General features: G+C 39.9%; 1 non-coding gene across 1 annotated transcript; it reads left to right on the top strand.

The window, feature by feature from the left end:
* Window positions 1-9037: 9037 nt before the first annotated feature.
* Window positions 9038-9144, top strand: LOC145168200 (small nucleolar RNA R71). The gene has a single exon (XR_013741771.1). It is a non-coding gene; the product is annotated as a small nucleolar RNA R71 (small nucleolar RNA).
* Window positions 9145-10205: the final 1061 nt, after the last annotated feature.

The following is a 10205-nucleotide window of genomic DNA, read 5'->3' on the forward strand; positions in this document are numbered from 1 at the left end:
CACATGAGAATGTTTGCATCAGGTCTAAGTGCGGCAGGTGCGGGTGGAAAGGTCACAATCGTCGGGAATGCACATTGGAAGTAGAGTTGTGCCATCGTTGTCATCAGCCCGGACATATCAGGGCAAGCTGCCCCCGTATAGTGGTTAAGGTAGCTCAGGATTCATCGCAGATACTTCGACAGAGAGGGGGAGTTCAGGTTCCAACGCCCATGATTCCGCATGAAGTCAAGATCGAGCCGCGATCGCTGGTATGTTTTCCAAATTCAGCTTCTGTTTATGATTTTATTGTGATGGTACTGCATCAATGTTAGTGAGTGTATCTCATAATATTATGTTTCCTGCTTATGAATGAGTTATATGACATCTGCATACCATGGAAGTTAGAGTAGTAGTTCGAAGATGTCTCCCTTTTGAGCAGGTCCTCAGGATGTAGTCACTGTAACAAGTGTGAGTGGGGCTCGGGAGGTGTTCTGTTAGTCTTCAAGAGTGGTTCAGATTTGGTATTGGTTAGTTTTGGAGCACTAGCAGTGGTAAGCATTGGTTGTCAGCAGATCGACCCTTTAGATGGGGAAAAGGATTGGGAATCCTTTTCAAGATGGGAGATGTAGGGATTTAGTGGAATCAAAGTGGGGGAGAATCACCCAGTAGTCAGGAGCTGAGGTAAGATCGCAACTTGGATGTGTTCGCATCCTTGATGAGAAGGGAAGCAGCCTGGGCGGCTGCCGGGATAGAGCAGCATGGAAGTCGGGAGTTTGGAGATTTTGGAGGGTGGGCAAAACTGATCAAGAAATTTCTCACGCAATTGGGCCCATGTGGTGATTTTACCAGATGGAAGAGCCTTCAACCAGTCTTTTGCAGCTCCTTTGAAAGTGACTGGTAACATTCTTAACAAAGCTGTCTCCCTCGGGATATTAGGAGTATTAAAATAATCCGCAATATCATTGACCTCGTCTAAATGCTTAAAAGCAACTTCATGATCCTTCCCATAGAATGGGATATCCTTGAGTGCAGTAAGGATATGTCCCTTTAACTCGAATGTGGCATTGGCAGGTATCGCAGGATGTATTAAACCCGGCCCCACATCATCTCGAATGCGCTTCTTGTAATCCCCCATGGCCATCTCATCAATGTTCGCCATTTCGTTCTCCGACTCGTTCTCGGGTTCACTCGTATAAAGTCCAAATTATTTTTCTGATTCGTATTCTTGATCGAAAACTTCAAAATTGCTCTTTGAGGCTGAACTCAATTCTCCCGTTTTCTTTCCTGACTTCCTTGAAAAGGCTGATTTCAGTTCTTGTAAAGGTCTCTTCTTTGGTGTTTGATCTTCTTTCACGCTCTTATCCTTCTTTTTGTGAATTGCAGACTCGGGATCTTCAAGTGGTGGTACCAAAGGTGTGTTAGAACCTCTGGTCATGAACTTCTGAAATAAAATAAAAAGATAAAACGTAAAACTGAACTAAAAAAAACTGAAATAAACAAAACTAAGGACTTCAGTTCTCACGTCGTGAATCTTGAAAGTTCACGTCGTGAGTCCTGTAATGCAGAAAAAATTAAAACAGAAAAGTAACTACTTGCAGGTTTTAACCTACAAAAAGGATTGATTAATTTAAAGCAAACAAACTAATAATTAACTAAGTCGTTCCCCGGCAACGGCGCCAAAAACTTGATGTGCACAAAAGTACCCACTAATTTTAATATTTATAACCTAACAAACTTAGACCAACTATGCACCTATAGGCAGTGTACCTAGTCAGATTATAGTATAGCTTGGGTAAGTCGGGTATCGATCACAGGGAACGGTGTTACTAATTAATCTACTTGCTATCAAATTAACCTAATTATTAACAAGTTTAAAAAGGGTTTTATCTGATTTTACAAGATCAGACAAACTTAGCTCAAATTCAATCAATAAGTAAAAACACTCTTGTTTAGTTCGAATCCACTTCGTCCTTATGGCTAGCTAATAATTATGGATTATCAAGTTGGTTTTAATTATATTAGTAATTTAAGTCTAATTTTACCAATAATTAATTAATTCATGTAAAACTATGTATGGTCACACACAATTAAACACAGAACCAATTATGAATATGAATATGCTATGTAAGATTTATTATGCAAACGCAATTATAGTCACAATCTACGTTCTCTAGCACAGCTAAGTTTATTTACTTTAGTTACTAACTAAGATTGGTCAATCCTAGCTCTAACAATTTAATGTTCACTAAATCATTAGGTAAACAAGTTCATGCAGTTAATGGTCACTAAGCTACACAGAACATGGAATCAAGCAACTAAAGAAACAACCATAAGCATGCTAGGTAATTATAAACCAAACACAAGCAATTTACCAACTAAATAAATCCATGTAAAATTAAGCTATTCATAAGTTAGAAGCTTCATCTAGCTAAACAAGAGTAACTAGATTCAGCTGCTCATCATAGCAACTAACACAATAACACAAATCAAAGTATAAGGAAACATGTTCATAAGTATCAAATAAGTGAACTAAGTTATGGACCTTCACTCTTTTGGTGTTGAAAACCTTTTTCCAAGACCTTTCTTCTGCTAAAAATCGCCTTCTGGAAACCCTTCAATCAGCCAAAAGTCCCTCAAATCGTAATGGGCAAGGGAATTTATAGTATTCTGATTTCCCGAGTTCACGTCGTGAACCATAAGGATTCACGTCGTGAATATTAGATAACCGTGTTCGGCAAGGACTCTTCCACCCGTATGCATATCTTCTAGAATTCTCGACTCACGTCGTGAACCATGAATTGTTCACGTCGTGAAAACGTCTTTTGGGTGATTTTCCGTTCTTCTTTCCTTCAATCCTCCAAAGTTCCATATTCTGTCAATTTCAGTCCCTATCTTCGAAGATGCTTCCGTTTGGCTGCAAAATAACAAATTAAACTTATAAGTACCATTATTCTATGCAAATGACCAAAATATTAATACAAATGTAATTAAATATTGCCTAAAAATATGTACAAATCTGGCAATATCAAAATACCCCACACTTGTTCTTTGCTTGCCCTCAAGCAAATCTAATTTTTAAATCAAACCTTCACCACCAATATCACATAGAACGATCCAAATCAAGCTCAACCATTATGCCAAGACCTCAACGCATGCATTTTTGTCTAAATTTTTTTTCCTAAATAACCCCCCCCCCCATACTTTAAATACTCACAATCTTCATAAACACTCGCCCACTTCTTTCGAACAATGCTCATTTTATGCAACCCTCCGAATCCATCCTCAGAAAGCCTTCTAACCTCAAGATATTTTTGTAAAGCTACCCAAGCATACATAAACTCGAGAATTACAACTTTTTAGAAGATACCACAACTTGGAGCTCCTGAATTCTTCTTTACTTTGATAATTGATCTTCAATTTCTTTGAATTCACCATCTTTGTGTAATTTTGATATCTTCAACTTTTGAAACTTTAGAATTTTCGATCTTTGATCATCTTACCTTGATACTTTTATGCTCCAAAAATTCTTCAATTTTTCACTTTTTTGGTAATTTCTCTCTCCTTTTTTTTCTTTTTACATGTACTCACTTTTTTTTTAAATATCACTCGGAAACCTACATGCTTAAGGAGGGGCGCTTTACTTCAACCCTTATTGGTTAAGACATATCTTTCCTGGATACATTTCAAGTTTAGGCTGCTAAACATATTGCATCCCTCAAACTAAGCAGGGTTATGTTTTTTTCCATGATTTCACTAAAATAAGGGAGGCCACAAATGCACTATAACGTGTATTGGCTCAACTAAACATTTGAGCCTTTATCAGATCATCCTAATGCAACACTAGCAACTTAAGTTCAAATTATTATTATTACTAGATTCAATTATTAAAAATTTTAAATTTTCCAAATTCTCTAGATAATATAAATTTACCAAATTTTCTCGCAATTTACTTTTTCTACCCCCTACCCCACACTTATTACATACAATGCCCTCAATGTATGCATAAAAAAATTAAGAAAAAGGGAGAAGAAGGAACAGACTCCCCTGGGATAGTGGCGTGATCATCTCCAAAAAATGTGGTTGAAATATGCATCTCGAATATTGGACCTCTTCAAAAATAAGAACTTGGACTCGAACTTGCGAAACCAGCCATCAATCAAAACTTCAATCTTCAAAAAGAATGGTGCAAGCCTCCAAATCGTGTAGACAATGTGGGAAAGCATACGCCACATTGTATATTAGAGAAAACAGCCCATCGAATCGTCACAAAAGTGTCATAAGGAATGGTAGTAATTCCATGTAATGAAGAAGAGCGGAACGGAATCAATGTGGTGGAAATTCAAAACTCACGACGTGAATCAGTATAGGCTCACGACGTGAAGTCTGGGTGAACCAGAATTGAAACTGCCTTCTTACATATACTCCACTCAACGTCTCAACGAATTAAGACCCTTCTAAATTCAGTGTATTTTGACGACTCTTCTAACTATAACATCTCTCTCGACTCACCCCACACTTATTTCTAATTGTGGGTTTCGACTTTCAATTTCTAGACTTGAACGACACTCCCCTAAACGAACACGACTCTTGACTCGACCTTACTCCTTCCCCAAGACTCCTTAGCAAGCTTAAAGTTAACAACCAAAGAAGAGCAAAGTAACATAATATCTTAAAGTCTTACAATCCAAACAAAATAAAAACAAACCAAATAAGTCTAAAACAAACAAAATAAAACTAAACGATCAATCATCTTCATCCTCCTCGTTTGCTCCACTAGTGCCCGCTCCATCTCCTCCTTGTCCATGATACTCACTCATCCTAGGGCAAATTGGGTAGTGATACCCCAGGTGAGGAGGTTGCTCCACATTGAAGTGTCGAACCATATTCTCCATAGTCCCTCCAATCCAGTTTACGCTCAAGGAAAGCTGGTCAAAATACCCTGTCATATTATCCCCAATATGTGATCCTACCATGGGTGCGGGTGTATGCACCGGCTGCCCTCTCTCTCCTCTTCCTCTAACATTCCTTCTCCTCGGCCTTGGTTGTGGTGCGGGTTGATCACCCTGCTGCTCACCACCATCCTCATCATCCGACCGCACAATACCCCAGTGGGTTCCATAATTTTGGACCACACGCATGGTCTCCAAATAACCCATACTAAACTCGTGTCCATCCATGCAAGTCATGGAACGAGTGATATCAGGAACAAGCAACCCATATGATCGGGTTAAACGGGTAACGAACTGCCCTCCACAAATAGGGCTCTCGGGGCGAGAACTGGCAGCAGAGCCAGCCAAGAAGCGTGCTAAAAAATAGGGAATGTTGCAACACACTCCCGGCTGCAAGATGCACCATAAAAAGAAGAGATTATGCTGTGTTACTTTGTCCCCATGCCTTCTGTGATTAATGGAGAAAGTGATCAGTCGGTGGAGTATACGGTGGATAGGAGAGCGAATGCTGCTCTCGGGAGACACTCCGGAATTGAATATCCCAGAGGCAATATTATGCCAAAAATCATAACCAGTAACACCATCAGCATACCCTCGAGCTGCCTCCCTTAAAAACATGTCACACTCGGGAGTCATTGCCTCTTCGGGATTATAAATCCCAACCCTCCACAAAAACTCCACAAGGCTACATTCCCGGTACTCCCCCCCCCCAAGACGAAATACCAGTGCTTGCGGATAACGGGGATCTTGGACATTCTCGTGGAAAGTCACCGTGGAGAAAAACTCCACACACAACTCCTTATAGACCCGCTCTTGGACACGGAAAAGATTTTGCCACCCCGCGCAAGTAAAAGAAAAACCATCTCCAATAAAAATTTTAGTAAGAAACGGGGACATCCTATCCACAAGCCCGACCTCCCTCAAACGTGCCTATTCAATAGTGGGTGCAACAGCAATCTCCCGGTTGTACAACCATCCTAGCCGGTTGGTCCAACGCGTATATATATCCCGTGACATATTTGTCGGAAAGACGTAAAACGGGTGGAGACTAGAAACCCCGGTTGGAACTTCTCTTCTGGGACCCATTCCTGTAAAAACAAGCAGCAAACACAGCCAAAAGAAATAACCCAACAGATTAGTAGTAAAAGAAACATGAAACTGTCCAGTCCAGAATTCACGTCGTGAATTCCTAGGAATTCACGTCGTGAGTTCGTCATCACGAATTGAATCTGTCCATTTTTTGTAGAAATCGGGCCAATACAATGCTTGGGGTTTACTCCTATGCTAATTTTAACCACAAATCATCAACATTCCAAGGCTATTACGGGATTTTTAGGGAACATTTTTGACATTTCAACTAATTACAAACCCTAACCCTAAGTTTCAACTATTAGAGAAGAATTAGACATGAGAATAAAGAAGTATTACCTTAGATCGAAAGATTACGTAAGCAAAAACGAAAATGGATTGTATGTCGGCTGAAATTGGAGCAAAAATGGGGGACCAGTCTTCGTGTTCACTTCGTGGGAATAAAGAATGAGTTGGTCAAAGGGATTCTGTATTCTTTAATCTGTGGTCCCATGATTGCTACTGTTCACGTCGTGAATCCTTAAGGATTCACGTAGTGAGTCCTGTCTGGGCTTAATTTTGGGTCATTCATTCTTCATCAGAAATGGATTAGTCTTGGGCCATTTAGTTTAACAGAAAATGGGCTGATATGTATCAACGATCTATTGTCCGGTTCATTCAGAACTCACGTCGTGAATCATAATGATTCACGTCGTGAATACTGTATGACAATTTATATATATATTTTTTATCCAGGTTTGTCTATTAACTAAATTCTGAATTATTACCACTTCATTTTTAGGGACCCCACACTCAGTGTTTAATTATGAATAAAGTGAGTTGGATGATATGATCTATGTTTCTAGGACTAAAATGCAAAAACTAAAAAGAAAAAGGAAAAAAACGCAAACCAAACTCGGGTTGCCTCCCGAGAAGCGCTTCTTTTTTAGGAGTCTTGAGTTGGACTCCGTGCCTTCTACGTTGATTCGTCAGAAGAATCCACCACCAGGATCTTTTGCTCCTTAAAACGCCTCTTGTAAGCTTGCACTCGACGAATATACGCCTTTTTAGAATTCTCCTTTTTAACCTTGACTTTGTCTCCATCGAGCTTGCGTTTGATCCCTTGAATCTTCAATTTTCCATCATTTTTAAGCTCCATAGTATCCTTCTCTTCTTTCACCACTGGACTTGTGACTTTTGAAGTAACCTCCTCTTCATCACTCGACATCTCATCATCTTCCTTGCTTACCCAAGAAGTTGGATTCGTGTAGACAATGACTTCGACTAAAAATGGAACAGATGCTCTCGGTTTTGTTCTTTTAACTTGTTGAATTGTTTTGATTTCTTCTTCCATGAGCTTCTCTAATTCTTCAAGTTCATTCTCGTCATCTATATTGAAAACCTCTTCTTGAGCATGACTCCCTTGGAAACCATCTTCTATTCCAAAAATTTCCTTCTCATCCCCAACTCTCAAGGTGAGCTTGGACTCACGTATATCAACCAGAGCTCCAGCAGTGTTAAGTAACGGGCGACCAAGAATAATTGGTACATTGGGATCTTCTTTCATTTCCAAAACCACAAAGTCTATTGGACAAACGAATTTCCCAATTTTCATGAGAATATCTTCCACAATGCCCCGGGGCTGTGTCACTGAACGGTTTGCCATGTGAATAGTCATCTTTGTAGCCTTTAACTTCTGAATATTCAATTTTTGATAAAACGAATAAGGCATCAAATTTATGCTAGCCCCAGAATCGGCTAAAGCATAACCCTTCATATTATTCCCAAACTCACATTGGAGAGTGAGTCGTCCAGGATCCCCCATCTTCTTAGGTATCTCTCCCAACACAGCTTTTAAGCTTTGCTCACTTAGAATCACCTTAGAATTCTCCTTTAATTGCTGACGAGTGTCTAACAAGTCTTGTAGGAACTTAGCATATTCTGTAACTTTTGCAAGCGAATCAATAAAATGAGTATTAATAGGAATACCCTTCAATTGCTTGATAAACTCCAGATGTTCTCTCTCCAGTGGACTGAGATTAGCTCTAGACGGGAATGGCAAAGGTGGTTTATAAGCTGGAACAGATACTGATTTTTTTTGTTCCGACCGGGCCCACGACGTGAGCATAGCGGGCTCACGACGTGAACTGGGTATTCCAGCAGATTCTTCATTTTCAAGCTTCGGCTTCTTTGGCTTTGGATCGGGCTGTTGTGGCTCCACTTCTAAGGCTTCTAGGAACTCAGAAATCGCCTCTTCTTCAGTATCTATGGCCATTACGTGAGATTGAGTCTTCTTTTCAGGATTTTTCGGGAACATCTTCTCATTAACCAAAGTGGTAAGTTGACCAAGTTGTACTTCAAGGTTATTGATGGAGGCTTGCTGATTTTTTATTACTGCCTGCTGATCTATCATCATTGCGTGATGATTCTTCATTATAGCTCTTTGTTCTTCCATTGCAGTGTCAGTAGCATCATGTCTTTTTTCTGAAGCTTCCATAAATTTCATCAACATGGTCTCTAATTCTGATTTCTTCTCAACTAGTGGTTGCTCTCTTTGGTAGAAACCCCGGCCAGTTTGCCTAAATTTCTTTTCTTTTTGCTTCTTGTATTCATCGTAAGGCAGCCACTCCTTCTTTGGTTTTCTCCAGTCTTCATCGTACTTGTCCCCACTTGAGTAGCAAACTTGAGCTTTCTTGTTTCCATATTCATCCAAAGTGCAATCTTTTGTCAAATGTGGGCCTCTACATCTCTCGCAACCAACTCGAATTGCATGAATTGATTGGTCCATTTGGGTCAATCTCCTATCCATAGTGCTAAGCATTGCCCTCACAGTAGCCATCTCTTCAGTTTGTGCACCTCCACTGCCTTTTATTCCATCGCGTCCTGGGTTGTTATACTCACGAGAGTGCTTTGAAAATTCTTCAACCAGCTCCTTGGCCTGAATTGGGTTCTTCTTTGTTAGTGGTCCTTGTGAATCAAGGAGTTGTCTAGTCATGACATTCACCCCATCATAGAATATTGACATTTCTTGCTGAAGATTTAGGTCATGTTGAGGACAATTCCTTAACAACCCCTTGTAGCGCTCCCATGCCTCGTATAATGACTCACCCGGGTTTTGCTCAAAGTTGGCAATCGCCTTCTTGAGTTTAGAGATTTTGGAGGGTGGGCAAAACTGATCTAGAAATTTCTCACGCAATTGGGCCTATGTGGTGATTGTACCAGATGGAAGAGCCTTCAACCAGTCTTTTGCAGCTCCTTTGAAAGTGACTGGTAACATTATTAACAAAGCTGTCTCCCTCGGGATATTAGGAGTATTAAAATAATCCGCAATATCATTGACCTCGTCTAAATGCTTAAAAGCATCTTCATGATCCTTCCCATAGAATGGGATATCCTTGAGTGCAGTAAGATATGTCCCTTTAACTCGAATGTGGCATTGGCAGGTATCGCAGGATGTATTAAACCCGGCCCCGTGGCCATCTCATCAATGTTCGCCATTTCGTTCTCCGGCTCGTTCTCGGGTTCACTCGTATAAAGTCCAAATTCTTTTTCTGATTCGTATTCTTGATCGAAAACTTCAGAATTGCTCTTTGAGGCTGAACTCAATTCTCCCATTTTCTTTCCTGACTTCCTTGAAAAGGCTGATTTCAGTTCTTGTAAAGGTGTCTTCTTCGGTGTTTGATCTTCTTTCACGCTCTTATCCTTCTTTTTGTGAATTGCAGACTCGGGATCTTCAAGTGGTGGTACCAAAGGTGTGTTAGAACCTCTGGTCATGAACTTCTGAAATAAAATAAAAAGATAAAACGTAAAACTGAACTGAAAAAAACTGAAATAAAGAAAACTAAGGACTTCAGTTCTCACGTCGTGAATCTTGAAAGTTCACGTCGTGAGTCCTGTAATGCAGAAAAAATTAAAACAGAAAAGTAACTACTTGCAGGTTTTAACCTACAAAAAGGATTGATTAATTTAAAGCAAACAAACTAATAATTAACTAAGCCGTTCCCCGGCAACGGCGCCAAAAACTTGATGTGCACAAAAGTACCCACTAATTTTAATATTTATAACCTAACAAACTTAGACCAACTATGCACCTATAGGCAGTGTACCTAGTTAGATTATAGTATAGCTTGGGTAAGTCGGGTATCGATCACAGGGAACGGTGTTACTAATTAATCTACTTGCTATCAAATTAACCTAATTATTAACAAG

Source organism: Lactuca virosa, chromosome 3 (genome assembly GCF_052849685.1).
Source record: "Lactuca virosa cultivar CGN04683 chromosome 3, Lactuca_virosa_CGN04683_v6, whole genome shotgun sequence".
In the NCBI taxonomy this organism is placed as follows: domain Eukaryota; kingdom Viridiplantae; phylum Streptophyta; class Magnoliopsida; order Asterales; family Asteraceae; genus Lactuca; species Lactuca virosa.